Source organism: Pseudorca crassidens, chromosome 15, assembly GCF_039906515.1.
Source record: "Pseudorca crassidens isolate mPseCra1 chromosome 15, mPseCra1.hap1, whole genome shotgun sequence".
NCBI lineage: Eukaryota > Metazoa > Chordata > Mammalia > Artiodactyla > Delphinidae > Pseudorca > Pseudorca crassidens.
Window position 1 is genome coordinate 51,444,066 of NC_090310.1, and position 25,153 is coordinate 51,469,218.

The 25,153-nt window shown below is 38.4% G+C and overlaps 1 protein-coding gene across 1 annotated transcript in view; it reads left to right on the forward strand.

Moving 5' to 3' along the window:
• The window catches only part of PAK5 (p21 (RAC1) activated kinase 5), a 315,653-nt gene that overhangs the window by 120,493 nt on the left and 170,007 nt on the right, over nt 1–25,153 (forward strand). The window contains exon 2 of the mRNA XM_067707490.1: nt 11,394–11,542. The gene's annotated coding sequence lies outside the window, so the exon portion shown is untranslated. The remainder of the gene's footprint in view (nt 1–11,393; nt 11,543–25,153) is intronic.

The following is a 25,153-nucleotide window of genomic DNA, read 5'->3' on the forward strand; positions in this document are numbered from 1 at the left end:
CCTCCCCAAAGTCATTTATTCAAATTTTAGTGTTTCTATTATATTGCTGCTTTCTCCCGTGGAAGCAGAACACACCTTATTCCAACAGTTAAGAAGGAGGAAGGGATGCGGGGCTCTGGCTATAAATATTTTATTATATAGAGAGACAAAGATCACAGAGGGGCAGATGAATAGCAGGAAACAAAATGTGATGATGTTTTCAACTCCTCAGAGGAAGCTTATATTAAGCCATCTCTGCCAGCTTGTTTTCTGCTTGGCTTTTACACTGTCAAGTCTGGTAATAAAACCCTTTGTGCACCTAGAGTTTACCTATTAGATGAGGAGCACAGCATCTAGCTGAAAGTATAGAATTATCTCCATTCTAAAGTATATACAAAGAGGGCAGGGATCAATTAGAAGTTTGGGATTAACATGTACACACTCCTATATATAAAATAGACAAACAGCAAGGACCTACTGTATAGCACAGAGAACGATATTCATTATTTTGTAATAACCTATAAGGGAAACAAATTTGAAAAACAATATATATGTAACTGAGTCACTTTGCTCCACACCTGAAACTAACACAACATTGCAAATCAGCTATACTTCAATTAAAAAATAAAATAAAATTGAAAATTTAAAAGTATACACAAAAACTATTTAAAATATCACAGTGGTAAAGACAATATTTTTCAAGAAGTATGATCCATATTAGTTCCTTGTGGAAAGGTTCTATTCTAGTTTTAAAAAAACAGGTTAAAAAATTGTGGCTTAGGTTTTCTCCATACAGTCCATTTTTTCCTATTCTTACCTCAATGCCTTGGAATTGTTGGAAGATTTAGCCTGATGGGATTTAGCAGCTTTCATGATTTCATAACCTATTGGAGTTCCTTTGGCCAGAACTCAATATTAATGAGGCCAAAGTCATAGCCTATTCTCATAGAGGAAAAAAAAGTCCTGTTTTGCTAACATAATAACACAGACCACATTTTTTCTTTTTTTTTTTGCGGTACGCGGGCCTCTCACTGTTGTGGCCTCTCCCGTTGCGGAGCACAGGCTCCGGACGCGTAGGCTCAGCGGCCATGGCTCACGGGCCCAGCCGCTCCGCAGCATATGGGATCTTCGCGGACTGGGGCACGAACCCGTATCCCCTGCATCGGCAGGTGAACTCTCAACCACTGCGCCACCAGGGAAGTCCCAGACCACATATTAAACCTACCACTCACAAATTTGCGTTTCTTGTTACTAGGAGAAGTGGATGAAAGTGTGAATGATGCAACAAACATTCTAAGGTTACAGGGCTGCTGGGACCCATTTCATCCTGGTCTAAACGACCTTAAATTTCATCGGCATAAGTACTTTCATCTTTGAATGAGAGGAGAAAAAAATGTGCAGGAACAGAGCTGTTTGTTCTAATATAGCTGATGGTCAATCTTTGTTCTGTTTTACATAAAATAGACTCTTAGAGATTTTGAGTTATATATTATAACACATACATATCACAGCCATAGACATTCTTGTTTTGATGGTAAGTCAAAATGTGGGTGAACTATAATTTTTTTTTCAAATTACTCACAGGTAACAGGTCACTATATTTTGGCTTTAAGAGCTAAATTCAGTTGTCTACAGTGCTGCTTGTGTTGGTATTGTACTTAATAAAAACAAGAACTAAGTTTTTTTTACCATTCACTGTTGGCCAGGTACTTTACACAGGCCATTTCCACTTTATCATGAGGACCACTCTAGGTTACAGAAAATAGTGTCCATCTTCACTTTTCAGATGAATAAATAAATTTGGGGAATAGTGAATTAGCCCAAATCATGCAGTTAGTACAAGGTGGAACCATGGCTGTCAATTTCAAAGCCAACCCCTTCCTCTTGAAGGTTAGAAATGGAAGTATGAAATTTAATTTGCACCTGTACCTCATATTAAGATGCACATTATCATCAGGTTCAGAATGGGATAGCTGTTACCTGAACATTCACATTGCTTTTTTTAGGTCAGTAGTGGTGATATGGCTTTATCAGAGACATATAAATAAAGGTTTCTTAGTGGGTTGTTTAAAGAGAAAGAAATTTGAGAGTTTTAGTGATGATCTAGGCACATATTAAAGTAAGTTAATGGCATCTGTTTTTCTTAGTGTTTTGCAGAATAAATAGAAAATGAAAAGAAATGCTAAATTTTACAAAATAAACTCAAAGCAAATATTGGTTAATTATATGGAAAATGTAATATAACTGTACTAATAAAGTATAAAGTAAGATGCATTTCATTCATTTTATTTTTCTGCATCAATGTATTACTTTTGTAAAATATGTTGATTTATCTTATTGTTATGCAATAGACCCATATGGTTTTATCAGTCCTGAAATCGTATTTCCTGACAAGGTGACTTATCTTCTGATACTCTGAAATATATGAAGAGAATCTCACAAAACTTTAAAAGGAAATTGTGTCTACTTATATTTTAGCTGACTTATTAAATTTTTTTTTATTTTTTGGCTGCATTGGGTCTTCGTTGCTAGAGTGCGGGCTTTCTCTAGTTGCGGTGAGTGGGCACTACTCTTCGTTGCGGTGCACAGGCTGTCATTGTGGTGGCTTCTCTTTTTGGTGGAGCACGGGCTCTAGGCGTGTGGGCTTCAGTAGTTGCATCATGCAGGCTCAGTAGTTGCAACACGTGGGCCCTAGAGAGCACGGAGTTTCAGTATTTCCAGTGCATGAGCTCAGTAGTTGTGGTGGGTAGGCTCTAGGGCGCGTGGGCTTCAGTAGTTGTGGCGCATGGGCTTGCTCTGCGGCATGTGGGATCTTCCTGGACCAGGGATCGAACCCGTGTACCCTGCGTTGGCAGGTGGATTCTTAACAGCTGTGCCACCAGGGAAGTCCATTTTAGATGATTTTGAACACATAAGAAGTGAGCTTTCAGAATCATCCTTCTATTTCGTGTCACGTGCGCAAAACATTGCCTTCGGCAAATCCTACTGATCCCAGTAATGGTAGTTTAAAACATAGGTTGTGCTTTTGCAGAGGTGATTTTACCAACAAATTACTTTCCATGAACTACAACTAAATCAAGGTTAAATTTAAACAGTTTAAAATTCTGAGAAGTAAACTTAATTGGAAAAATTTTGTAGCAGCTTTAAAACATAAATCTGTATTCCTAAGGAAGTCTTTTCCCCCTACACACACACACGCACACACACACACACTGTATTTTATTTTTTACAAGAGAGAAATAAACTGACACCAAACATTGTAAATGGATGACCACAACAAAAGCAACAATGATTGCAATTACCAAACACAAAACACACTCATACTATGTCATAATGTTGACATTCAGTCCAGTAATCCTCCACTGTAACAGCTCTTTTACTTTGCACTGAAAATTGATTTGTATATTTTTTGCCTCTGAGTCCTTGTGGGATTTTTCTTTTTTTATTCAAACAGAAAGTTACAAAAATTATAATCATCCTCATCAGTTCACTCAGTCTCATGTAATTAATTTTTATCTTGATCTTTTGTTAGCACTTTTATGAATTCATCAGTTTTCCATTAGCGTTCTGAAAATGCTTATTCATTCAGTTCAGTAGTATAGTTAGTTACCAGAAACCTGTACTTGTCAGAGTCTTTTCCATGAATTCCTTGAAGATGAAACCCTTTTATAGGAACATTTTTGCAAAAGCATCAGAGTACACCCAGAACTGTCTGTAAATGACAAAAGACTTAAAAATGACCAGGTTAAAGATTTGATGAAAGTTCATAATAATGCAATTGACAAGGAAATTTAGTTATTTCTGAGATATACATTTTAAAGTAATAACTGGAATTATGACTTATAACATTATACCAGAACATATACGATTTTCAGAAATTTAATGTAATGTCTGAAACATTTATATTAACATATTTCCATACAAATAACCCAAAGAAAGTTTAATATTGTTTTTTGTTTATTTTTTTATACTGCAGTTTCTTATTAGTCATCAGTTTTATACACATAGTGTGTACATGTCAATCCCAATCGCCCAGTTCAGCACAGCACCATCCCCACCCCACCACAGTTTTCCCCCTTGCTGTGCATAGTTTGTTCTCTACATCTGTGTCTCAACTTCTGCCCTGCAAACCAGTTCATCTGTACCATTTTTCTAGGATCCACATACATGCATTAATATACGATATTTGTTTTTCTCTTTCTGACTTACTTCACTCTGTATAACAGTCCCTAGGTCCATCGACGTCTCAACAAATGACTCAATTTTGTTCCTTTTTATGGCTGAGTAATATTCCATCGTATATATGTACCACAACGTCTTTATCCATTCGTCTGTCAATGGGCATTTAGGTTGCTTCCATGACCTGGCTATTGTAAATAGTGCTGCAATGAACATTGGGGTGCATGTGTCTTTTTGAATTATGGTTTTCTCTGGGTATATGCCCAGTAATGGGATTTCTGGATCATATGGTAATTCAATCTTTAGTTTTTTTAAGGAACCTCCATACTGTTCTCCAAAGTGGCTGTATCAATTTACATTCCCACCAACAGTGCAAGAGGGTTCCCTTTCCTCCACACCCTCTCTAGCATGTTGTTTGTAGATTTTCTGATGATGCCCATTCTAACTGGTGTGAGGTGATACCTCATTGTAGTTTTGATTTGCATTTCTCTAATAATTAGTGATGTTGAGCAGCTTTTCATGTGCTTCTTGGCCATCTGTATGTCTGCTTTGGAGAAATGTCTATTTAGGTCTTCTGCCCATTTTTGGATTGGGTTGTTTGTTTCTTTAATATTGAGCTGCATGAGCTGTTTATATTTTGGAGATTAATCCTTTGTCCTTTGATTCATTTCCAAATATTTTCTCGCATTCTGAGGGTTGTCTTCTCGTCTTGTTTATGGTTTCCTTTGCTGTGCAAAAGCTTTGAAGTTTCATTAGGTCCCATTTGTTTATTTTTGTTTTATTTCCATTACTCTAGGAGGTGGATCCAAAAAGATCTTGCTGTGATTTATGTCAAAGAGTGTTCTTCCTATGTTTTCCTCTAAGAGTTTTATAGTGTCCGGTCTTACATTTAGTTCTCTAATCCATTTTGAGCTTATTTTTGTGTATGGTGTTAGGGAGTGATCTAATTTCATTCTTTTACCTGTAGCTGTCCAATTTTCCCAGCACCACTTATTGAAGAGACTGTCTTTTTCCATTGTATATCTTTGCCTCATTTGTCATAGATTAGTTGACCATAGGTGCGTGGGTTTATCTCTGGGCTTTCTATCTTGTTCCATTGATCTATGTTTCTGTTTTTTGTGCCAGTACCATATTGTCTTTTTTTTTTTTTTTTGATGATGAGAAACAATGCCATATTTTATTTTATTTGGCGGTGCGGGCCTCTCAATGTTGTGGCCTCTCCCGTTGTGGATCACAGGCTCCGGACTTGCAGGCTCAGCGGCCATGGCTCACGAGCCCAGCCACTCCGCGGCATGTGGGATCTTCCCAGACCTGGGCATGAACCCACGTCCCCTGCACTGGCAGGTGGACTCTCAACCACTGCGCCACCAGGGAAGCCCTATTGTCTTGATTAATGTAGCTTTGTAGTATAGACTGAAGTCAGGGAGTCTGATTCATCCAGCTCCATTGTTTTCTCTCAAGACTGCTTTGGCTATTTGGGGTCTTTTGGGTCTCCATACAAATTTTAAGATGATTTGTTCTAGTTCCGTAAAAAATGCCATTGGTAATTTGATAGGGATTGCATTGAATCTGTAGATTGCTTTGGGCAGTATAGTCATTTTCACAATATTGATTCTTCCAATCCAAGAACATGGTATATCTCTCCATCTGTTGGTATCATCTTTAATTTCTTTCATCAGTGTTTTACAGTTTTCTACATACAGGTCTTTTGTCTCCCTAGGTAGGTTTATTCTTAGGTATTGCATTTCTTTTGTTTCAATGGTAAATGGGAGTGTTTCCATAAATTCTCTTTCAGATTTTTCATCATTAGTGTATAGGAATGCAAGAGATTTCTGTGCATTAATTTTGTATCCTGCAACTTTACCAAATTTATTGATTAGCTCTAGTAGTTTTCTGGTGACATTTTTAGGATGCTGTATGTATAGTATTATGTCATCAGCAAACAGTGACAGTTTTGCTTCTTCTTTTCTAATTTGTATTTCTTTTATTTTTTTTTCTTCTCTGATTGCCATGGCTAGCACTTGCAAAACTATGTTGAATAATAGTGGTGAGAGTGGACATCCTTGTCTCATTCCTGATCTTAGAGGAAATGCTTTCAGTTTTTCACCATTGAGAATGATGTTTGCTGTCCGTTTGTTGTATATTGCCTTTATTATGTTGAGGCAGGTTCACTCTATGCCACTTTCTAGAGAGTTTTTATCATAAATGGGTGTTGAATTTTGTCAAAAGCTTTTTCTGCATCTATTGAGATGATCATATGGCATTTATGTTTCAATTTATTAATATGGTGTATCACATTGATTGATTTGCATATATTGAAGAATTCTTGCATCCCTGGGATAAATCCCACTTGATCATGGTGTATGATCCTTTTAATGTGTTGGATTCTGTTTACAGGTATTTTGTTGAGGATTTTTGCATCTATATTCATCAGTGATATTGGTCTGTAATTTTCTTTTTTTGTAGTATCTTTGTCTGGTTTTGGTATCAGGGTGATGGTGGCCTCATAGAATGAGTTTGGGAGTTTTCCTTCCTCTGCAGTGTTTTGGAAGAGTTTGAGAAGGATGGGTGTTAGCTCTTCTCTAAATGTTTGATAGAATTCACCTGTGAAGCCATCTGGTCCTGGACTTTTGTTTGTTGGAAGATTTTTCATCACAGTTTCAATTTCATTACTTTTGATTGGTCTGTTCATATTTTCTGTTTCTTCCTGGTTGAGTCTTGGAAGGTTATACCTTTCTAAGAATTTGTCCATTTCTTCCAGGTTGTCCATTTTATTGACATAGAGTTGCTTGTAGTAGTCTCTTAGGATGCTTTGTATTTCTGTGGTGTCTGTTGTAACTTCTCCTTTTTCATTTCTAACTTTATTGATTTGAGTCCTCTCCCTCTTTTTCTTGATGAGTCTGGCTAGTGGTTTATCAATTTTGTTTATCTTCTCAAAGAACCAGCTTTTAGTTTTATTGATCTTTGCTATTGTTTTCTTTGTTTCTATTTCATTTATTTCTGCTCTGATCTTTATGATTTCTTTCCTTCTGCTAACTTTAGGTTTTGTTTGTTCTTCTTTCTCTAGTTCCTGTAGTTGTAAGGTTAGATTGTTTATTTGAGATTTTTCTTGTTTCTTGAGATAGGCTTGCATAGTTATAAACTTCCCTCTTAGAACTGCTTTTGCTGCATCCCATAGGTTTTGGATCATCGTGTTTTCATTGTCATTTGTCTCTAGGTATTTTTTGATTTCCTCTTTGATTTCTTCAGTGATCTCTTGGTTATTTAGTAATGTATTGTTTAGCTCCATGTGTTTTTTTTTTTTTTTTTACGTTTTTCCCCCTGTAATTCATTTCTAATCTCATAGCATTGTGGTCAGAAAAGATGCTTGATATGATTTCAATTTTCTTAAATTTACTGATGCTTGATTTGTGACCCACGATGTGATCTATCCTGGAGAATGTTCCTTGTGCATTTGAGAAGAAAGTGTAATCTGCTGTTTTCGGATGGAACGTCCTATAAATATCAATTAAATCTATCTGGCCTATTGTGTCATTTAAAGCTTCTGTTTCCTTATTTATTTTCATTTTGGATGATCTGTCCATTGGTGTAAGTGAGGTGTTAAAGTCCCCCACTATTATTGTGTTACTGTCTATTTCCTCTTTTATAGCTGTTAGCAGTTGCCTTATGTATTGTGGTGCTCCTATGTTGGGTGCATATATATTTATAATTGTTATATCTTCTTCTTGGATTGATCCCTTGATCATTATGTAGTGTCCTTCCTTGTCTCTTGTAACATTGTTTATTTTAAAGTCTATTTTATCTGATATGAGTATTGCTACTCCAGCTTGCTTTTGATTTCCATTTGCATGGAATATCTTTTTCCATCCCCTCACTTTCAGTCTGTATGTGTCCCTAGGTCTGAAGTGGGTCTCTTGTAGACAGCATATATCTGGGTCTTGTTTTTGTATCTATTCAGCAAGTCTGTGTCTTTTGGTTGGAGCAATTAATCCACTCACGTTTAACGTAATTATAGATATGTATGTTCCTATTACCATTTTCTTAATTGTTTTGGGTTTGTATTTGTAGGTTCTTTTCTTCTCTTGTGTTTCCCATTTAGTGATGTTCCTTTAGCATTTGTTGTAGAGCTGGTTTGCTGGTGCTGAATTCTCTTAGCTTTTGCTTGTCTGTAAAGCTTTTGATTTCTCCATTGAATCTGAATGAGATCCTTGCCGGGTAGAGTAATCTTGGTTATAGTTTCTTCCCTTTCATCACTTTAAGTATATCATGCCACTCCCTTCTGGCTTGTAGATTTTCTGTTGAGAAATCAGCTGTTAACCTTATGGGAGTTCCATTGTATGTTATTTGTCGTTTTTCCCTTGCTACTTTCAATAATTTTTCTTTGTCTTTAATTTTTGCCAATTTGATTACTATGTGTCTCATCATGTTTCTCCTTGGGTTTATCCTGTACAGGACTCGCTGTGCTTCCTGGACTTGGGTGGCTATTTTCTTTCCCATGTTAGGGAAGTTTTTTACTATAATCCCTTCAAATATTTTCTCTGGTCCTTTCTCTCTCTCATCTCCTTCTGGGACCCCTAAAATGCGAATGTTGTTGCATGTAATGTTGTCCCAGAGGTCTCTTAGGCTGTCTTCATTTCTTTTCATTCTTTTTTCTTTATTCTGTTCCACAGCAGTGAATTCCACTATTCTGTTTTCCAGGTCACTTATCCGTTCTTCTGCCTCAGTTATTCTGCTATTGATTCCTTCTAGTGTAGTTTTCATTTCAGTTATTGTATTGTTCATCTCTGTTTGTTTGTTCTTTAATTTTTCTAGGTATTTTTAAAACATTTCTTGCATCTTCTTGATCTTTGCCTCCATCCTTTTTCCAAGGTCCTGAATCATCTTCACTATCATTATTCTGAATTCTTTTTCTGGAGTGTTGCCTATCTCCACTTCATTTAGTTGTTTTTCTGGAGTGTTATCTTGTTCCTTCATCTGGTACATAGCCCTCTGCCTTTTCATCTTGTCTGTCTTGCTGTGAATGTGGTTTTTGTTCCACAGGCTACAGGATTGTAGTTCTTCTTGCTTCTGCTGTCTGCTGTCTGGTGGATGAGGCTATCTAAGAGGCTTGATGGGAGGGAGTGGTGGTGGGTAGAGCTGAGTGTTGCTCTGGTGGGCAGAGCTCAGTAAAACTTTAATCCACTTGACTGTTGATGGGTGGGGCTAGGTTCCCTCCCTGTTGGTTGGTTGGCCTGAGGCAACCCAGCACTGGAGCCTAGCTGGGCTCTTTGGTGGGGCTAACGAGTGACTCTGGGAGGTCTCATGCCAAGGAGTACTTCCCAGAACTTCTGCTTCCAGTGTCCTTGTCACCACGGTAAGCCATAACCACCCCTGCCCCCGGCCTCTGCAGGAAACCCTCCAATACTAGCAGGTAGGTCTGGTTCAGTCTCCCCTGGGGTCACTGCTCCTTCCCCTGGGTCCCGATGCACACACTACTTTGTGTTTGCCCTCCAAGAGTGGAGTCTCTGTTTTTCCTGGTCCTGTCAAAGTCTTGCAATCAATTCTCACTAAGCTTCAAGGTCTGATTCTCTAGGAATTCCTCCTCCCATTGCCAGACCCCCAGGTTGGGAAGCCTGATGTGGGGCTCAGAATCTTCACTCTGGTGGGTGGACTTCTGTGGTATAAGTGTTCTCCAGTCTGTGAGTTACCCACCCACCAGTTATAGGATTTGATTCTACTGTGATTGCACCCATCCTACCATCTCATTGTGGCTTCTCCTTTGTCTTTGGATGTGGGGTATCTTTTTTGGTGAGTTCCAGTTTCTTCCTGTTGTTGATTGTCCAGCAGCTAGTTGTGATTCTGGTGTTCTCGCAAGAGGGAGTGAGAGCATGTCCTTTTACTCCGCCATCTTGGTTCCTCTCCTCCTAAGGAAGTCTTAAATGTCCTTCAAGTGCATTAGAAAGTAGATACTTAACATATGATACCTGCGTTGTTTATGTCACAGAGTACTGGCATTTTTACAGAAAATGTAAGTCTCTACAGTGTGTACATTGTGTACTTACAGTTAACTGATGAGTATAATGAAATAAAAGCAGGTATTTCTTCTTATAATCCCAGGAGAAAAATGGAACCATCTTCTGGGAGAAGTTTGGGTTGTGCCATCATGGATAGGGTAGACCATTAACCTATAATTATCTTCAAGGAAATTTTCTTTGGACTTGTCTGAACATAGGATGAACAGTGAGTAATGTTGGGCAGATGAAAAGAACTAGGCTCTGGAATTTGTCCTTTTCAAAGGATAGGAGAGAATAACTGTTTTCAGTTTCTGGATCTTTCATGAAGCATATGAAATCTGTATTAGTCCCTTTCTACCCTGTCAGTAGTATTTATTTTTTACTCATTTAAATGGCAGTGCATATAATTCAGCAATGTGTATTGAGTCCATCCTCCTTATTCATGGATTTTGTATTTGCAAGCTCACCTTCTTATGCTTTTTGCATTTCTGTGCTTTTTGTTGGTGATTTTGCTGTTGGAAATGGCTCCCCAGTGTAGTACTGAAGTACTGCCTAGTGTTCCTAAGTGTAAGAAGGCTGTGATGTACCTTACAGAGAAAATGCATGTCTTGGGGAAGCTTCATTCAGGCATGAGTTACAGTGCTCTTGGCTGTGGGTTGAATGTTAACAAATGAACAATGTATACTAAATGAGGTGTCTTTAAATGGAAACACACATAGAACCATACAGTAAGTTTGTGTATTGATTGATTGGTGCAAGTGTTGGGGCCAGAAACTAGCAGAAACCTAATCCTGTATTTCCTCTTAGAACAATGGTTCAGCATCACTAATTTAGTGTTGGTGGCAACTATATAGAACATAACTACTACAAGTAATGAGAATCAACTGTATTAAACCTGTTTAATAACTAGTTAGTGGATGAGGCCCTAGAGATTCACAGGCCATAGGCACAGTTCCTGTCCCCAGAGGGCTCACCATCGATGGGAGAGATGGACTCACAGTGGAATGATTAGAGAAAGTGCTGTGACAGACACAGGCAGTGCTAAGGGGAACTTGACTTTGCCTGGAGCTGTCCAGGTAATAGCACGCAGATCAGTAACTGCATGTCCGAGAAAAGGGTTGAAACAGAAAAGAAAAGACGTACAGCATGGAGAGACGTGAAGTAAATGAGGTTTTATGTTTATTTTTAAACAGAGCATAAGTTGGTGGGATTCTGACTCATGTTGGTACCATGTTGTTGCAGAAATACACTGTGGCAAAATGCTTCGACCTCTTGCCAAAATGAACACTGAGGAAAAATGAAGAACGGTGAAGAACGCCAACGAAAAGCTGCAGACCAGAAATAGCCACACTCCTCTGGAGTCTGATTCATCCACAGCCATCATAAAAAAGGTTCGGGAATAAATTACATTACGTTTTTTTCCCCTTTAAATTTTTATTTTAACTGATACAATGGTGAGAAGACAAAAAAGTACCTTTTTTATTCAACATATACTTATTGGGTGACTTCTACATGCTTGCATATTGTTCTAAGCAATTAAGGATACAATAGTGAACAAAAAAGACAGGGGTATGGCTTTGAAGGAGCTGACATTCTAGTGGGAGGAGGAAAGTAAGTAGAATAGGCCCTCTGTATTCTCGGGTTCTGCATCCTCATTGAATCCTTGGATGGGGAACCCAGGATACAGAGGGCCAACTTTACTGTGCCATTTTATATAAGGGACTTGAGCATCCGTGGATTTTGGTATCCACAGGGGTCCTGGAACTAATCACCCCCGGACACCAAGGGATGATTGTAAATCAATGCAAAGGAAACTGGCAGCCATTTATAATGTTTATAAACATGATAAACATGTTAATGAGGTACAGAATGAATAAAGGGCTACTTCCGTTTGAGTGTCAGAGCAGAACACTCAGAGAATTTTTAGTTGAATGATGGAAAAGAGCCAGCATGGTAAAAGTTTGAAGATAGGACCTTGCATGTGCTGTGAACCAGGATCCAAACAGATATGTTCAAGGCTCGATCGGAAAGGAGGCCTTTATTGCTTTGAGAGGGTATTTGGAGAAGCATGATGTAGAGAAGAAGTCGGAGAGGCTTTAGACATGGAAAAGTATCTTGATTGTACTCCAACAAAGATAGAAGCCATTAGAGAGTTATTAGAGAAGTGAATTTATATTATATTTTTAAAAGGCCATCCTGCTTTATTTAACTAAGGGATAGGGGGCTCAGTAATAGTGGAAAACAGGGTACCGTCACCTAGGCGAGAGATGATGATGAGTTGGCTTAGGGACCTGGCATGGGGGATAGATGGATTTAAAATAGATTTTGGATCTCCTTCAACCAGATGAAACTAGATAATCACCAATGCTCTTTATGAATCCCCAAACATAATTCTAATTGTCATATGTAAGGTATGCTGTCATTTGTGTTTTAATGTACAGTAGTCAACTGGTAATTTTTTTGCTGTTTCAAAGAACAGCTTATGATGTATATATTTGCAGCTTCTGAAACTGAGAGGGGGTTGATGTCACACTGTGAAAAGACATAAAATTCTGCCCTGAAATCTCATGATCAAGGCAGGTTATCTTGCAACACTTTGAGACTTGAGCCTTCCAGACGTTTTTGCAACAACTCTCTTCCTTGCTGCATGGTTTCTGACTTCTGAGAACAGTGTTACATGAGCCACAGAGAGGTAGCTCATGTGAAGGGTACCCTTCTGGATAATGAGTTTTTAAAGGACTAGTAGCTTAGGTTAGTCAAGCATAACTCGAAGACTAAAACTTTCATACTGGATTATTCCTAGGTGGAACACTAAAGGAAAAATGAAAATACTACTTAAAATTGGTGTTTTAAGAATACAAGAATATGTAAGGGATTAATTTCCAAAATATACAAACAGCTCCTACAGTTCAATATCAAAATAACAAACAACCCAATTAAAAAACGGGCAGAAGACCTAAACAGACATTTCTCTGTAGAAGACATACAGATGGCCAACAGGCACATGAAAAGATGCTCAACATCGTTAATTATTAGAGAAATGCAAATCAAAACTACAATGAGGTACCACCTCATACCAGTCAGAATGGCCATCATCAAAAAGTCTATAAATAGTAAATGCTGGAGAGGGTGTGGAGAAAAGGGAACCCTCCTACACTGCTGGCAGGAATGTAAATTGATACAGCCACTATGGAACACAGTATGGAGGTTCCTTAAAAAACTAAAAATAGAACTACCATATGATCCTGAAATTCCGCTCCTGGGCATATATCCGGAGAAAACCATAATTCAAAAAGATACATGCAACCCAATATTCATTGCAGCACTATTTACAATAGCCAAGACATGGAAACAACCTAAATGTCCATCGACAGATTAATGGGTAAAGAAGATGTGATATATATATACAATGGATATTACTCAGCCATAAAAGAAAGAAATATTTCCATTGGCAGCAACATGGATGGACCTAAAGATTACCATACTAAGTGAAGTAAGTCAGACAGAGAAAGGCAAATATCATATGATATCACTTATATATGGAATCTAAAAAAATAATAGAAGTGAACTTATTTACAAAATAGAAATAGACTCACAGACAGAAAACAAACTTATGGTTTACCAAAGGGGGAAGGAGGGGGAGAGGGATAAATTAGGAGTTTGGGATTAACAGATACATACTACTATATATAAAATAGATAAACAGCAAGGACCTACTATATAACACAGGCAACTATATTCAATATCTTGTAATAACCTATAATGGAAAAGAATCTGAAAAAGAATATATATATAATATACACACATATATGCATGTATGTATAACTGAATCATTTTGCTGTACACCTGAAACATTGTAAATCAACTATACTTCAGTTTAAAAAAAAAAAGATAGGAATATGTGGATTCAAGCAATGTTTGCCAGAGAAACTAATGCTCCTCACAGACGGGGCTTCATGTGTTGGAGTGTGTGACCGTTGAGCAAAGCTCACAGGGGCTTGGTGGGAGGAAAAGGAATTATGCAGTGACCTTGGCAGGTGGGTCCAAGATTTCAAGCCCACAGCCACTGTTGGAGCATGGACCGACTTCAAGTCTGTGTTTGGAAGGGTTTTCATGAAATGGAAACCCAGCCAAACGGCGCTTTAAGAGCTCAGCAAAGTACTGAGCCCAGCTTTCCAAGAATCATAACTTTTGGAAACAGTTCTAAATTTGTGTGCTGTAGACCCTTCCTTCCTTCACTCCAAACCCCTATCAAAAAGCTTTAGTTGTCAGAAAAGAGCCTCAGTGCAGCAGTTATATAGTGTCAGATAATTGTAAAGACTCTTGAGATGCCACAAAGTATACACATAAAAGCAAAGAATAGGGGCCAGCAGGAGAAAGCAAGCTCAGCAAACATCTGAGAGGACTGAGACTTCCAGGTACAGCCCCCACTCCATCACACAGGGTGTACTTTGTCTTCTGATCATGAACCACCAAGATACATGTGTCTCAGAAGAGCCAAGGCTCAAACTCACTGAGGGGTATTTTATATTCCACAACTCAGGTAGCCAAAAGCAGACTTTGCAAACAGGTAAACAGGTGCAAACCATCAATCCGTACAGTTTCAAGAAACAGTATAGATAAGCTGGTACAGGATGCCTGGGGTGGGTTTCGACTTTTAACAGCACATTAAAAATCACTAGCTAATGCATTTCACCTCTGTCTTGGCCAAGCATCAATATCATGGTTTCAGGTGCCCTTCAAGATGAGCACAGAGTTACCCAAGATTAACTACAAGTTAACTCTGTCCTCATATACTCAGAGAATTGAGCTATGATGAAAACATCCAAGAAGACTAAAGATGGCACACCAAATTCTGTGCTTGTTTTTGTCATCACTGGGCTGGATACAACTCTTTGATTAGCTGGAGAGATCATTAAAAGGCTAGGCTTTCAAGTGGAATTCAGAATTCCTGGAAGAAGTGGTTAGATTCTGAAGCAATAAGGGTAAAATAAAACTAAGAGTAATATTGTTTTAAGTTGATTTCCCTAGAATCAGACGGTGATTCTAAATTTGGATACTGGTGTGTGTTCGGGGGTGATGCTAGTATACCTTTGTAGGGGAGTAGAGATGTGAGATGGGGAAGAGAAGAAATAAAAGGTGCTTTATCACTGCTGTGACCAAGGCACACAATCTCACTAGGTAATTCTGGGATATAGTATAGAACCTACCTTGGATTTATCCTAACCAAGGGCAAGAAAATTGGGATACATAGCCACCTTCTTCCATCTTCCATGGTTGAGGGCTGCTCCTCTGGGTGGGAGTGAGGGGTGTTAACTCCCTGGCATTTGTGGCCTGCAATGTATGTGGACCAAGGAAGCCCTCAGGCAAAGAGTTCCAGGTGTTTCCATTGGAAGCCACTATCAGATCAGCATGCATAGAAATGATGATGCCAAGGGGTTATGGATGGAGCATCTACAGTTTCTCCTGCAAGACGTGACAACAGTGATGACGATCATGATCCTATTAACAGATCATAGATGATATTAATTAATCATATTTGCTGAGTAACTCTAAGCCATGTACTATATACTCAATGCTTTATGAACATTTTATCATTTAATTCTTATTTGTTGAGCACTCACGCTGTGCCAGGTTGGGGGCAGAGGGAATATATATCTTATCACCACAATCCTGCAGCATATACATTATTCTAGCTTTCAGTTTATACATGGGCAGATAAAGTTGAGTGAGGTTAACCAAAATCTCTGGAGTAACACATAGGAAACAGAGTTGGGATTCAAATTCTGGTTTGTCTGCCTCCAAAACAATCCCTTGACCGTCATTATAATCCTTAATTAATTAATTAATCATTGATGTTTTTCTGACACACATTTATTGAAAAGTTGGCAGGTGCTATTAGGTTTGGGGATACAAAATAAAAATTGCTCCTGTTTTCAAAGAGCTGGAACATTTGTGGAAGAGAAACACAAGAAACTATGTAGTGATATAAGGGGCTTTGATGTAAGTATGTTGCAGCTATTAAATAGGATCAAGAAAGAATATACAATGTTGCCACATAACAAATAACTCCATAACTCAGTAGCTTAAGACAATAAGCAGTATTATTGCTCACGAGTCTATGGTTGACTTGAGGAGTTCTGACCTGGGCTAGGTTTGACTGATCTCAGCTAGATTTTCTCACTTGTCTGCAATTAGCTGACTGGTTGGCTAGGGGTTGGATAGTCTGAGATGGCTTCACTCGCATTTCTGATAATTGATCGGTAGTAGCTGAGGCAACTCAGTTCTCCAGCAGGCTAGCCCAGGCTCGGTCATGTGGGCTGAGGAAGGTTTAAGAGAATGAATGAAAGTGTGCAAGGTTTCTTGAGGTCTAGGCTCAGAACAGTCACTTCTGCTTCATTATATAGACCAAAGCAAATCACAAAGCCAGCCCACATTTAAGGGGTGTGGAAATAGATCCCACCTCTTGGTGAGAAGATCTTCAAAGTCACATACAGGAAGGGAGATTGCAATTTACCAAGAGCAGAAGCATCTAGATTGAAACATACAAGGCGAGTAGGTGTTCCTCAGCCAAAATAAAGAAGGAAGCAAATTTAGGAAAAAGATTGTAGTATGTGCTTAAAGACACACAAAAAGATATCCCATGATGCTGTCAGGCAATTTGGAAGTGAAGGCATACAGGGGTGAGGGCAAGAGAAGGGCCAAGAATTGCACACAGAAGGGAGCAAGATTAAAGACTAGAAATACGTAAAATGTACCAGAATTCAGGCAGATGAAAGTTAACTTGCAGGCAGAATAATAGGATTTGTATTTATTTCAAAGACAGAGAGGGAGGGAGAAAGGAAAAAGGAAGGAAGTACTTTGGTGATTGGAGAAAAAGGTGAGATTCAGAGTGAGCCTGAATGTAAGAAAATTTCAGTGTATAACTGTGTTTGTGGCTTCAGGGAGGTAATGCAATGATGCAGATTACGTGATAGAATCTCTTCCTGTGATGCACCTTCTGTAAGCATCTTCTTCCTAAGCAAAGTGAGTGGGTTTTAGTGGAAACTAATAAAGGATTTTTGGATTATGGTCCCAAACTGAAATTCCAAGGCTCTAGACTCTCCCAGGGTCAAGTTTCTGGGGCAGGTTAGGAACGTTTTTATAGAGAGATCTGTGCATGTGTGTTTCCACTGGGATGTGTGTGTGAAATGGTAATTTTCAGTTCATGGATTTCTTCACTCTGAGACTAGATGGTGTAAATTAAACAGCAGCCCGATTCTGCAGTGTTCCCTAAGCTTTTATTGTTCTCCTGGACCTGTGTTTTAAGTGTAGTGCTCTCCCAAGTGACCAGGTGCAGCCAATAGTAGGTGAGGCTTAACAGGCTGACATTAGCATCCCCAGCTCCTTGGAGGCAGAATGGGAATTTGACTGCAGAAATACATGCTGGCAAGACCCATGAATTGAGAGCCCGGGGCCAAAATGCCCACCCACCCTCATTGGCTTGGGAAATGTGTTACATTCATTCTTCTCTCCCAGATACTGTTGTTAATCCTTTGTTCTCTATTTCTAAAAAAGTGAGATAAAGATGAATTTTTAAAAAGAGGTAAAATAAACAGAAAATAACATAGCCAAAAAGGAAATAAATAACACCATTAAAGCTGACAACAAAGATACAAAATCCAGTGAACACTCTCTGGGGATGTAATAACTGATTATTTTTCTTTGGGGAGAAGGGAGTCTCCCATTCCATTTCCTCATCTCCCCTCCAGAGGTAACCACTATGCTAAATTTGTCTACCATTCACCATTTTCTTGCTTAAGAAGAAACTGGACCAAACATGAATATATCTCTATGAAATGTTGTATTTTTGCTTCCTTTTGAGCTTTATAATAGTCTTATAGTCATATAGTCTACAGATTTGCTCAGTTTATCTAATGGTTGTTTCTAAGATTCATTCATATTGTTACATGTAGCTGTAGTTCATTTTCACAGCTAAAAAACATTACATTGTGCGAATGTTACAATTTATTCTCTTGTAGATTGACACTGCTATTATTTCCATTTTCTGCTATTATGAAAATGATATTGTGATCATTTTTATATATCTCCTGGTGCTTGTGCAAGAGCTGTTTAGCGTTATATACATAGGAATAGGTGGCTAGGATGTAAGATATACTGGTGACCAGTCATCCCAGTTTGCCTGGAACTGCGGAGTTTCCTAAGATGCAGGCTTTACAGCGTTAAAACCAGGATTGGCATGAGTGGCCACCTTAAATATGTATGTGTTCAAATTTGCAACATGATACTAAACTCTTTCCCAAAGAGATGGTAGCAATTTACACTCCTGACCAGCACAGCAGTAAATGAGAATTCCCCTGGAGACCCAATCTCCCCATGCTTGGTGTTCTCAAGATATTAATTTTTGCCACTCAGTTGAGTGGCAAATGGTGTCTACCACGATTTGAGGTCCCTGTTTACTAATGAGCTTCAGATCTTTTCATGTTTTGCTCTCCATTTGTGTTTTCTCTTCTATGAAATGTCTTCCACATCTTTTTCCTGTTGGTTGTTTTGTCAGCCACACCTTAGGCACCTCTGCATATTCTCTTGGGTTTACCACCACCTGGAACAGGGTTTGTCGCAGTAGCATTAATGATGTTTTGGGCTGAATAATTCTTGTTGGTGGGGGACTGTCCTGTGCATTGTAGTATGTTTAAGGTTATCCTTGGCCTCTACTCACAAGATGCCAATAGGTTCTCCCATTTGTGACGATAACAAAAATATCTCTAGACATAAAATATCTCTAGTCAAATGTAACCCTGGGGGACAAAATTGTACCTGGCTGAAAAGCACTGACCTATATCCTTAGTAGCTTGCTCCTGGGGGAGAGAGAAGTAGCAAGGCAGATAAATTCCCTCTCCATGTGTCTCTCTGGTGGCCTATTCCATGGCATATGTCCCTGTACAGCATGTTTAGAGATTTCTCATGTCCCTTAGCAGATGCATTTGCTGAGCTCCTGACTGTGTTTCTTCATGGTTTATGTGGTGGCCAGGACAGTAACATAGGACTTTGTCTTACTTCTTATCCTTCCCTGCCTCATTTCTTTTCTCCTTTCTCTCCTACCTTGGGATTCCATCTTCTGATCAAGGTATTAGTGCTTGTCCCTAGGAAACTGAACTAAAACAAGTGGTTGTAGAAAGGATACCCTGTGGATAGGATTTTGGAATTGGATCACTAACCTGTCTGAAAGCAACAGGGACCACATTTTTGTGTAGTAATTGGAGTGAAAATTAACCCTGGTATACAGCAGCATCACGATTATTTAAGCTTTCACCTGTAGTAAATTGAGACAAGACTTAGGTAGTGGTCAAGTGTTGAGATATCTAATAGCTACAGCATGCAATGATAATTATACAGATTGTGGAATAAGGTGACTACTTTTTACCTGCCAAAAAAGTGTTAGGCTGAGGGTAGTTAATTGCCAACTTGCCAACTTAAGGAACATACTGAAGCCAGAAGGCGTCTATGGGAGCTTTCAAGGAGGCTTATCTTTGGCCATTGTGATGAAATTCAGACCCAGGATCTGACTATTAAGTCAGCAGAGCTGTAAAGGAGACTAAATAGACAGCTTTGTAAAGTCTCCTATTTCACACTCAGGGCCCTGGCAAGGATTCTGAGACCTGGGATGAGTTCATTTGGGTGGATGAGCTTGAGAACCTTGAACTCCTGAATATCCCTAAACCATTTTGTAAGACAGGAGCAGTCCATTCTCCCTTGATGGAGAACAACCTTTCCCACCAAATGGCTGTACAGGGACATCCCCTGAAGCCTCCTAAGATGATTCTCATTCTTCTTAAGATCTTTCTCTGCCACTCCTCATTGCCTCCAAGCTGATAACTAGAGTATAGTCTCAGCAGAGAAGTACCAGCCTTTCTGCAGGAAGAAGTAGCATACCCACTGAAAAATTGAAGTACCTAACTGATATGCACTCTCAGAACCAAGGAAACCCACACAAAAGCAAACTTTGAGTGTATGGTGGGGAGGGTGAAACCCACATGGAGCTGGAACAGGGAGGATTTATTGATATAGGGGCACTCACTAACTCAAGATTCAATCTTTTGTCAAGGATTCTTTTTTTTTTTTAACATCTTTATTGGGGTATAATTGCTTTACAATGGTGTGTTAGTTTCTGCTTTATAACAAAGTGAATCAGTTATACATATACATATGTTCCCATATCTCTTCCCTCTTGAGTCTCCCTCCCTCCCACCCTCCCTATCCCACCCCTCCAGGCGGTCACAAAGCACCGAGCTGATATCCCTGTGCCATGCGGCTGCTTCCCACTAGCTAGCTACCTTACATTTGTTAGTGTATATATGTCCATGCCACTCTCTCGCTTTGTCAGAGCTTACCCTTCCCCCTCCCCGTATCCTCAAGTCCATTCTCTAGTAGGTCTATGTCTTTATTCCCGTCTTACCCCTAGGTTCTTCATGACATTTTTTTCCCTTAAATTCCATATATATTTGTTAGCATACGGTATTTGTCTTTCTCTTTCTGACTTCACTCTGTATGACAGACTCTAGGTCCATCCACCTCATTACAAATAGCTCAATTTCGTTTCTTTTTCTGGCTGAGTAATATTCCATTGTATATATGTGCCACATCTTCTTTATCCATTCATCCAATGATGGAGAGTTAGGTTGTTTCCATCTCCTGGCTATTGTAAATAGAGCTGCAATGAACATTTTGGTACATGACTCTTTTTGAATTATGGTTTTCTCAGGGTATATGCCCAGTAGTGGGATTGCTGGGTCATATGGTAGTTCTATTTGTAGTTTTTTAAGGAACCTCCATACTGTTCTCCATAGTGGCTGAACCAATTCACATTCTCACCAGCAGTGCAAGAGTGTTCCCTTTTCTCCACACCCTCTCCAGCATTTATTGTTTCTAGATTTTTTGATGATGGCCATTCTGACTGGTGTGAGATGATATCTCATTGCAGTTTTGATTTGCATTTCTCTAATGATTAATGATGTTGAGCATTCTTTCATGTGTTTGTTGGTAGTCTGTATATCTTCTTTGGAGAAATGTCTATTTAGGTCTCCTGCCCATTATTGGATTGGGCTGTTTGTTTTTTTGTTATTGAGCTGCATGAGCTGCTTGTAAATTTTGGAGATTAATCCTTTGTCAGTTGCTTCATTTACAAATATTTTCTCCCATTCTGAGGGTTGTCTTTTGCTCTTATTTATGGTTTCCTTTGCTGTGGAAAAGCTTTGAAGTTTCATTAGGTCCCATTTGTTTATTTTTGTTTTTATTTCCATTTCTCTAGGAGGTGGGTCAAAAAGGATCTTGCTGTGATTTATGTCATAGAGTGTTCTGCCTGTTTTCCTCTAAGAGTTTGATAGTTTCTGGCCTTACATTTAGGTCTTTAATCCATTTTGAGCTTATTTTTGTGTATGGTATTAGGGAGTGATCTAATCTCATACTTTTACATGTACTTGTCCAGTTTTCCCAGCACCACTTATTGAAGAGGCTGTCCTTTCTCCACTGTACATTCCTGCCACCTTTATCAAAGATAAGGTGACCATATGCATGGATATATCTCTGGGCTTTCTATCCTGTTCCATTGATCTATCTTTCTGTTTTTGTGCCAGTACCATACTGTCTTGATTACTGTAGGTTTGTAGTATAGTCTGAAGTCAGGGAGCCTGATTCCTCCAGCTCCGTTTTTCGTTCTCAAGATTGCTTTGGCTATTCGGGGTCTTTTGTGTTTCCATACAAATTGTGAAATTTTTTGTTCTAGTTCTGTAAAAAATGCCAGTGGTAGTTTGATAGGGATTGCATTGAATCTATAGATTGCTTTGGGTAGTAGAGTCATTTTCACAATGTTGATTCTTCCAATCAAAGAACATGGTATATCTCTCCATCTATTTGTATCATCTTTAATTTCTTTCATCAGTGTCTTATAATTTTTTGCATTCAGGTCTTTTGTCTCCTTAGGTAGGTTTATTCCTAGATATTTTATTCTTTTTGTTGCAATGGTAAATGGGAGTGTTTTCTTGATTTCACTTTCAGATTTTTCGTCATTAGTATGTAGGAATGCCAGAGATTTCTGTGAATTAATTTTGTATCCTGCTACTTTACCAAATTCATTGATTAGCTATAGTAGTTTTCTGGTAGCATCTTTAGGATTCTCTATGTATAGTATCATGTCATCTGCAAACAGTGACAGCTTTACTTCTTCTTTTCCGATTTGGATTCCTTTTATTTCCTTTTCTTCTCTGATTGCTGTGGCTAAAACTTCCAAAACTATGTAGAATAAGAGTGGTGAGAGTGGGCAACCTTGTCTTGTTCCTGATCATAGTGGAAATGCTTTCAGTTTTTCACCATTGAGGATGATGTTGGCTGTGGGCTTGTCATATATGGCCTTTATTATGTTGAGGAAAGTTCCCTCTATGCCTACTTTCTGCAGGGTTTTTATCATAAATGGGTGTTGAATTTTGTCAAAAGCTTTCTCTGCATCTATTCAGATGATCATATGATTTTTCTCCTTCAATTTGTTAATATGGTTTGTCACATTGATAGATTTGCATATATTGAAGAATCCTTGCATTCCTGGAATAAACCCCACTTGATCATGGTGTATGATCCTTTTAATGTGCTGTTGGATTCTGTTTGCTAGTATTTTGTTGAAGATTTTTGCATCTATGTTCATCAGGGATATTGGCCTGTAGTTTTCTTTCTTTGTGACATCCTTGTCTGGTTTTGGTATCAAGGTGATGGTGGCCTCATAGAAGGAATTTGGGAGTGTTCCTCCCTCTGCTGTATTTTGGAAGAGTTTGAGAAGGATAGGTGTTAGCTCTTCTCTAAATGTTTGATAGAATTTGCCTATGAAGCCATCTGGTCCTGGGCTTTTGTTTGTTGGAAGATTTTTAATCACAGTTTCAATTTCAGTGCTTGTGATTGGTCTGTTCATATTTTCTATTTCTTCCTGATTCAGTTTTGGCAGGTTGTACATTTCTAAGAATTTGTCCATTTCTTCCAGGTTGTCCATTTTATTTGCATAGAGTTACTTGTAGTAATCTCTCATGATCTTTTTTATTTCTGCAGTGTCAGTTGTTACTTCTCCTTTTTCATTTCTAATTCTATTGATTTGAGTCTTCTCCCTTTTTTTCTTGATGAGTCTGGCTAATGGTTTATCTATTTTGTTTATTTTCTCAAAGAACCAGCTTTTAGTTTTATTGATCTTTGCTATTGTTTACTTCATTTCTTTTTCATTTATTTCTGATCTGATTTTTATGATTTCTTTCCTTCTGCTAACTTTGGGGGTTTTTGTTCTTCTTTCTCTAATTGCTTGAGGTGCAAGGTTAGGTTGTTTATTCGAGATGTTTCCTGCTTCTTAAGGTGGGCTTGTATTGCTATAAACTTCCCTCTTAGAACTGCTTTTGCTGCATCCCATAGGTTTTGGGTCGTTGTGTCTCCATTGTCATTTGTTTCTAGGTGTTTTTTAATTTCCTCTTTGATTTCTTCAGTGATCACTTCGTTATTAAGTAGTGTATTGTTTAGCCTCCATGTGTTTGTATTTTTTACAGATCTTTTCCTGTAATTGATATCTAGTCTCATGGTGTTGTGGTCAGAAAAGATACTTGATACAATTTCAATTTTCTTAAATTTACCAAGGCTTGATTTGTGACCCAAGATATGATCTATCCTGGAGAATGTTCCATGAGCACTTGAGAAAAATGTGTATTCTGTTGTTTTTGGATGGAGTGTCCTATAAATATCAATTAAGTCCAACTTGTTTAATGTATCATTTAAAGCTTGTGTTTCCTTATTTATTTTCATTTTGGATGATCTGTCCATTGGTGAAAGTGCGGTGTTAAAGTCCCCTACTATGAATGTGTTACTGTTGATTTCCCCTTTTATGGCTGTTAGTTTTTGCCTTATGTATTGAGGTGCTCCTATGTTGGGTGCATAAATATTTACAATTGTTATATCTTCTTCTTGGATCGATCCCTTGATCATTATGTAGTGTCCTTCTTTGTCTCTTCTAATAGTCTTTATTTTAAAGTCTATTTTGTCTGATATGAGAATTGCCACTCCAGCTTTCTTTTAGTTTCCATTTGCATGGAATATCTTTTTCCATCCCCTTACTTTCAGTCTGTATGTGTCTCTATGTCTGAAGTGGGTCTCTTGTAGACAGCATATATGTGGGTCTTGTTTTTGTATCCATTCAGCCAATCTGTGTCTTTTGGTGGGAGCATTTAGTCCATTTACATTTAAGGTCATTATCGATATGTATGTTCCTATTACCATTTTCTAAATTGTTCTGGGTTCGTTATTATAGGTCTTTTCCTTCTCTTGTGTTTCTTGTCTAGAGAAGTTCCTTTAACATTTGTTGTAAAGCTGGTTTGGTGGTGCTGAACTCTCTCAGCTTTTGCTTGTCTGTAAAGGTTTTAATTTCTCCATCAAATCTGAATGAGATCCTTGCTAGGCAGAGTAATCCTGGTTGCAGGTTTTTCTCCTTCATCACTTTCAGTATGTCCTACCACTCCCTTCTGGCTTGCAGAGTTACTGCTGAGAGATCAGCTGTTAACCTTATGGGGATTCCCTTGTGTGTTATTTGTTGTTTTTCCCTTGCTGCTTTTAATATGCTTTTTTTGTATTTAATTTTTGACAGTTTGATTAATATGTGTCTTGGTGTATTTCTCATTGTATTTATCCTGTATGGGACTCTCTGTGCTTTCTGGACTTGATTAACTATTTCCTTTCCCATATTAGGGAAGTTTTCAACTATAATCTCTTCAAATATTTTCTCCATCCCTTTCTTTTTCTCTTCTTCTTCTGGAACCCCTATAATTCAAATGTTGGTGCGTTTAATGTTGTCCCAGAGGTCTCTGAGACTGTCCTCAGTTCTTTTCATTCTTTTTTCTTTATTCTGCTCTGCAGTAGTTATTTCCACTATTTTATCTTCCAGGTCACTTATCCGTTCTTCTGCCTCAGTTATTCTGCTATTGATCCCA